Source organism: Rhincodon typus, chromosome 2, assembly GCF_021869965.1.
Source record: "Rhincodon typus isolate 14 chromosome 2, sRhiTyp1.1, whole genome shotgun sequence".
NCBI classification, from domain to species: Eukaryota; Metazoa; Chordata; class Chondrichthyes; order Orectolobiformes; family Rhincodontidae; genus Rhincodon; species Rhincodon typus.
Window position 1 is genome coordinate 96,627,449 of NC_063333.1, and position 7,458 is coordinate 96,634,906.

At 39.8% G+C, this 7,458-nt stretch overlaps 1 protein-coding gene across 2 annotated transcripts in view; it reads right to left on the bottom strand.

The window, feature by feature from the left end:
* The window catches only part of LOC125486716 (3-hydroxyisobutyrate dehydrogenase, mitochondrial-like), a 39,140-nt gene that overhangs the window by 25,781 nt on the left and 5,901 nt on the right, over positions 1-7,458 (bottom strand). The window lies entirely within an intron of this gene.

Consider the following 7,458-nt stretch of genomic DNA (forward strand, 5'->3'; position numbering starts at 1 on the left):
TGTCTCTCTGTCTCTCTGTCTCTCTGTCTCTCTGTCTCTCTGTCTCTTGAGGTCTGCACTGGGCTTGCTTGAGGTTCACAAGGTCTGCTGCCTATGCCATCTGAGTGCAAGAGGTAAATAAGGAAAATAGAAGATAGCAAAAAAAAAACAAGAAATGAGGAAGAAAGAAAGGCAATCAGAGTGGGCGAGCACACACTTGGGAGCCCTGCTCTGCGCCATCTTGCTCTTGATCCACTCATTTTGTAGGCATTAGTGTTTAATACAGTATCATTCCACCTTGTTGTATTGAAGAATGGTGCAGGCCGGTTTATAATGACCAGCTGGAATACGGTATTTTACTTTTTGAAGTGTTGCTTCAAGGGATTAAGGGAGTCTCTTAAGTTTATAGTTGGAGGAAGCAAGGAGATTCCTCCTTGCAGTCTAATCTTCTCCACTTTTTGGATGGAATGACTGCTTCTACCAAGAAATCAGTGTTGCACAAGTTGTGACACTTTAGATCTGTTGTGAGCCTGGGGAATATGAGCTTGTACTTTTCAAGAAGATCATACAAATTTGCATCTGAGCAAATTGTTAAGCAAGTAGAAAGAAGTTTAAAATCTGAAAGTTTACTATTTTTAAGAACATGAAGAGAAAACAGCTGTAAAAATAGAATCTTAGTAGATTTTGGTTTCAAAGATATGTTTAAGTTTTCAATTACAATCATGTAGATCACTCTTAACAAACAAGCTTGTTTGATTTGTGAAAAAAATTGACACATTTTACATGGATTAAATGAACATGAACTTGAGTTGAAGTTAGCTCACCATTTAATAAATAATGTTTGTGAAAGTTCGACATTTTGCAAAAATGATTTATGAAAATCAGTCCAGATGGTTTTATGTCGGGTGGAGGAGTCCAAAAGTTGAGAGCATAGGCTTAAGGTGAGAGGAGAAAAGCTTAAAAAGGACCCGAGGGGTAACTTTCTCACGCAAAGCTGGTGTGTGTTTGGAACGAGCTGCCAGTGGAAGTGGTAGAGGCGTGTACAATTACTACATTTAAAAGACATTTGGATGGTTCTATAAATAGGAAGGGTTAGAGGGATATGGGCCAAATGATGGTGCATGGGACTAGCTTAGATTTGGATGCCTGGTCAGTATGGTCACGTTGGACTGCAGGGTCTGTTTTCGTGCCGTATGACTCTGTGACATTCTGTTGCGTTGTTTTTGCAAAATGCATAATTGTCTAACTAAACATTAAGTTTATCTGAATTATTAATGAACTACAAATGCAGCAGTAAACTGTATCGAAAATGTTTATCTTGTTCTACTACTTAAGCCTGTATTTGGTTTGAAACTGATCAAAAGGAGCCATTAACGTTTGACCATTGTCAGATAATAAACTGGAAAGACATGAGTAGTTCTTTGTAGTTGCTGTTTGCAGGTGAAATTCTAATGAGACACATGGGCCAACAACAAACATTCTTGAGACATTCACTTCAGGTCTAGTCATCTGTCGCACTATCTTAGAAATAATTGAGATGTAAAGGAGAATTTTAGTATGAATAATTGCTTCTATTTGGGCTGGAATGTGGACTCATGTAAGATGTGGAGATGGAAACATCAAGTCCTGTAGATTAATCAAATAATCAACAGTATTATGAAGATTTTTAAAGTAATGCTTTCTGATTTTCCTTTTCTACACTGGGAATATTTTAAAAATGACTCATTCCTTGACAGACGAATTTCTAAAACAAGGAGACTGCCACTGAGGATAGCTATTGCAAATAATATATTATTCTATTACATTGTACTTGGTACGAAAACATGGTCAGTCCCTTAGGAGGATAAAAGACCCCATTTATTGACTTAGAGTCAGAGAGATATACAGCACGGAAACAGACCCTTCGGTCCAACTCATCCATGCCTAGCAGATATCCTATGTAAATCTAGTCCCATTTTGCCAGCATTTGGCCCATATCTCTCTCAAACCCTGACTTGAACCATCTTAAAATTTTTCAAAAATTTCTGAGATGAAACATCAAAATGCAATGACTATTTCTGAAGCAGTAACTGGCTCAGTTATGTAGTCATAGAACCATACTGCATCCGCTGTACCCGGTGTGGCTTCCTCTACATCGGGGAAACCAAGCGGAGACTCGGGGACCGCTTTGCAGAACACCTACGCTCGGTTCGCAACAAACAACTGCACCTCCCAGTCGCGAACCATTTCAACTCCCCCTCCCATTCCTCAGACGACATGTCCATCCTGGGCCTCCTGCAGTGCCACAACGATGCCACCCGAAGGTTGCAGGAACAGCAACTCATATTCCACTTGGGAACCCTGCAGCCCAATGGTATCAATGTGGATTTCACAAGCTTCAAAATCTCCCCTCCCCCTACCGCATCCCAAAACCAGTCCAGCTCGTCCCTGCCTCCCTAACCTGTTCTTCCTCCCACCTATCCCCTCCTCCCACCTCAAGCCGCACCTCCATCTCCTACCGACTAACCTCATCCCGCCCCCTTGACCTGTCCGTCCTCCCTGGACTGACCTATCCCCTCCCTAACTCCCCACCTACACTCACCTTTACTGGCCCCATCCCCGCCTCTTCGACCTGTTTGTTTCCTCTCCACCTATCCTCTCCTCTATCCATCTTCTATCCGCCTCCCACTCTCTCCCTATTTATTTCAGAACCCTCTTCCCCTCCCCCTTTTCTGATGAAGGGTCTAGGCCCGAAACGTCAGCCTCTCTGCTCCTATGATGCTGCTTGGCCTGCTGTGTTCATCCAGCCCTACACCTTGTTGTCTGAGAAACTGTGTTCTGTCTGGTTCTCTCCTTAGAGAAGTGTTTTGCTCAGTTCTGCAAATGTGCCTTCAATCAGAGGAAACCATCTGCAACCAAGATCTTATAAAATGTGGAAATTTGCTCTCTACAACTGCACACAGGAGAACAGCTGAATTAAGGACCCACAATATTAAACTCCATGTTCAGACCAGTTAAGGAACAGCTAACTATTTGTGTATATTTTAACTTTCATGTGCTGAAAAACCCATGTCAGCCTATTACCTTACTCTGTCAACTGATCTTGTTTGTGTGTGGGCCCAGATGATATGTGTGACCAAAGGAATGATGTCACGTTTTTTAATAGAAAAAAACAATTTTCAATGAAATTATCCTGTTTTGTGTTTTGCCGAATGAAACTTGTCCGCATAACATTTTCATAGCCTCAAAACATAAATAGTGGGGCACTTACAGTATTAGTAAAACATTCTGCAGTCAATTCAAAACATAAAGCTTTCAAGTCAAATGGGGAATTGGAGAATTGGCAAATCATTTGTTTTGTCTGCACTTGGTCATGACATTTGGGAAAGTGATGTCAAGAGTTGGTGAACAGATATGGCAGAGAGGAACTCTACGCAGAGATTTGTTTTAACAGTGCCTTTATTATGGGGAAATAACAGTTCATAGACATGAGCCAAAGGACTGTACATATTTAGTGGGATGAGTAATATCCTGCATATGGAATGAGTAACATCCTGTAAAGGCATACATGTCCTATACAAATTGGACTAGCATCCCATGTGGTATAATATTGGAAAATTAGTATGCTAAAACAAAAGGCCATATCTAAATATGTCAATGTTACATCATCATGATTGAACTAAATCATTTTATTTTTAATTTTTAAACGTTGCCTATGATTTTTTTCTCACAGTAACAAAAGTTTCTAATGCTGTAATGAAGAATATTAAAATTATTTGCTTTTTAATTTTATTTCATTCAATGCAATTATTTTGCATGTTTTTAGTACCTTTATTTTGTTGAATTTTTCAGCTTTGGGCTTCATGTTTTTGCCCAGTCCTGTCACTCCACTAGTGGAAGGCAGGTCTGTTAGTCTGAGCATATGCTTGCACAGACAAATTAGGATGGATTTAAATGAATCAAAGTATCTTTAGGTGTAATCTATTTGTATTCAAAATTTCCAGTTATCTTTGTGCTGTTTCAATCAAATCTGTCCACATGGATACTGATATTACAGCCATTAATGAGTCTAAAATGCTGCCAGTATACGGTTGCTCATATTACTGTGTCCTTTTCTAGTTCAAGACTGTCTCCCCACCCTGGGAATATATTCTGCTTTAGTAATGAAAAGTACATAAGTAATCATTGATGACTGTGCCTGCATGCTTAAGGCTTTGGGATTCACCACTTGAATCTTTCAACCTCTGTATACATGATATTCCTTGAACCAGGCTTCTGCTTTTCCCTTCAAATTAGTTCCTCCTTTTGGTTTGGCTTATGAAGTGCTTCAGGATGGTTTTTAGATCTTGCTGTGTGTGGGTACAGGGACTGCTCTAATATCTGAAGATACACAAAGGGCATTGAACTGTGTGTAACGATCAACAAACAAAATTAAGCAGAATCTGCTCTGTTAGAAAATTCCACCAAAAAATGCTAATGCTGATTTATGATTTAGCTTGGATAAAGTAGTTCTTTTCATTATAAATCAACTGTTGTAAAGCTACTAGAAGACGGTTATGAATTTCAAGAATCTTGAGCAAATAAGATTTAAAACTTCCGCTTACATTCAATTCCTTTCTCGTCAGCATCAAATTTCTGAGGAATGATGCTATATCTTTGATTTACCAGAATGTATGTTTTGGTCAAAATCTGTGGAGAATGGTGGTTTACTAGTCATGAAAATTTGAACTAATGGTTATGCAGTTCGGTTTGGGAAATGAATCATGGCAAGACTGTGGTCTGAGGTTCAAGAAAAAGCTGCAGAGAGGAAAACTGAGTTAACGTTTTGAGTCCAGTGATCACATTAGCTCTATTTTTCTCTCTACAGATTCTGCTGGCTCTGCTGAGTTTCTCTAATACTGCGTTTTTGTTTCAAATTTCCAGTGTCTGCAGTTCTTTGCTTTATTTTTGTGAGCCAATACTGACTGTTTGTAATAACAAGGTGTAGAGCCGAAACATCAGCTTTCCTGCTCCTCTGCTGCCTGGCCTGCTGTGTTCATCCAGTTCTACACCTTGTTATCTCAGATTCCAGCATCGGCAGTTCCTACCATCTCTGACTGTTTGTACATTGTTTGGCCAGCCACTTATGGCTGTTGCTTTGAGAGTTTGCAGTAGCTTCCAAGTATAGTGTTGATTTATACCATTATAATCTAGAAGCAAGTTGAAAGCTGTAATTGTGGTGTGTTTTCAATAATTAAGTAGTATTCTTCTGAAGGCATGTGTGAAATCTGTAGCGCCATCTTGTGACAGTCTTTGTAGGTTATATGGACTAAGGAATTGTTTCCCATATTAGTGCCATAGTTCTAAAAGCTTGTAAAATTCGAAGATTAGTCTTCACACAAGATGCAAATGACAAACTATATTTTAACTTTTCTTTCCATGCAGCAGCATCTTTTCGACTGTGCTGTGTCTTATGATTGCACGTCAGCAAATTATTGAGAAGATTTCTGCTTTCATCGAGGTCATAGAGTTAAACAGAGCAGAAACAGACCCTTTGGTCCAACCAGTCCATGCCGATCATAATCCCAAACTGAAATAGCCCTACCTGCCTATGCTTGGCTTATATCCTGACAAACATTTCTTATTCGTGTACTTATCTAAATAACTTTTAAACATTGTACCTGTACCTGTACCTGTACCTGTATCCACTGCTTCTTTTCAATGTTCATTCCACACACAAACCGCTGTCAGTGTAAGAAACCAAAACAAAGTTGCTGGAAAAGCTCAGCAGGTCTGGCAGCATCTGTGAAGGGAAAAAACAGAGTTAAAGTTTCGGGTCCGGTGAACCTTCCTCAGAACTGTTCTGTTCTGAGGAAGGGTCACTGGACCCGAAACGTTAACTCTTTGTATTTTCCTTCACAGATGCTGTCAGACCTGCTGAGCTTTTCTAGCAACTTTGTTTTTGTTCCTGATTTCCAGCATCTGCAGTTCTTTCGGTTTTTACTAAGTGTAAGAAAATTGTCTTTTTTAAATCTTTCTCCTCTCACCTTAAAAATGTGCCCCCGAGTCTTGAAATCCACCACCCTAGGGAAAAGACACCTACTATTGACCTTATCTATACCCCTCGTGATTTTATAACCACTTATAAGGTCAACCTCCTATCTCCAGTGAAAGAAGTGCTAGCCTGACCAGCCTCTCCTGATAACGCAAATTGTCCATTCCTGGCAATATCCTGGTAAATCTCTTCTGAACCCTCTCCTGCTTAATAATATAATAGGGCAATCAGAACTAGACACAATACTCCAGAAGAGGCCTCACCAACGTCTTATACAATCTGAACATAACATCCCAACTCCTACACTCAAAGGTCTGAGCAATGAAGGCAAGCATATTTAACACCTTTTTTGAAGACCCTATCTATATGTGATGCAAACTTGAAAGAATTTTCTACCTGAACCCCTAGATCTCTCTGTTCTACAACACTACCCAAGGGTTAGTTATATAACTCCTGCCCTAGTTTGTTTCACCAAAATGCGACACCTTACATTTATCCAAATTAAACTCCATCTGCCACTCTTCAGCCAATTGATCAAGATCTGTTTGTAATCTTAGATAATCTTCTTCACTGTCCACTATACCACCAGTCTTGGTGTCATCCGTGAACTTACTAACCATGCCCCCTATATTCTAATCCAAATGGTTGACAAACAAAAGTGGACCCAGTACCGATCCCTGTGGAACACCACTGGTCACAGACTTCCAGTCCAAAAAACAACTATCCATCACCACTCTGTGTCCTGGTGTTAAGCCAATTTTGTATTCAATTGGCAAGCTCAGCCTGAATCCCATGTGATCCACCTTTTACTAATTAGTTTACCACATGGAACCTTGTCAAAGACTTTACTAAAGTCCAAGTCAACAATGTCTACTGCTCTGCCCTCATTAATCCTCTCGGTTCTTTCCTCAAAAAGCTTGCATCAAGTTTGTGAGACAGGATTTCACTCGCACAAAACCATGCTGACTATCCCTAATTATTCCTTGCTTCCCCACGTGCATATAAATTCTACCTTTCAAAATCACTTCCAACAACTCCCCATTGCCAAAGTCAGACTTGGGTCTATAGTTCTCTTCTTACATCCCTTCTTAAACAAAAGCACAACATTAGCCACTCTCCAGCCATCCTGCACTTCACCCATAGTTATAGATGATACAAATATTTCTGCAAGAGGCCCCACAATTTCCTTCTTAATATCCCACAACATCCTGGGATACAGTAGATCAGTTCCTGGAGGGTTATCCATCTTTATATTTTCTGGGGTCTCCAGCACTTCCTCTTCTGTAATGTGAACTGTTTTCAAAACATCAGTATTATTTCCCTGCATTCTCTAGCTTCCATTTCTTTCTTCACAGTAAAAATGGATGAGAAATATTCATTCAATATCTGTCCCATCTCCTGAGATTCAACACAAAGATGACCTCTTTGATCTTTAAGGGGCACAACTTTCTCTCATTGCTCTCTTG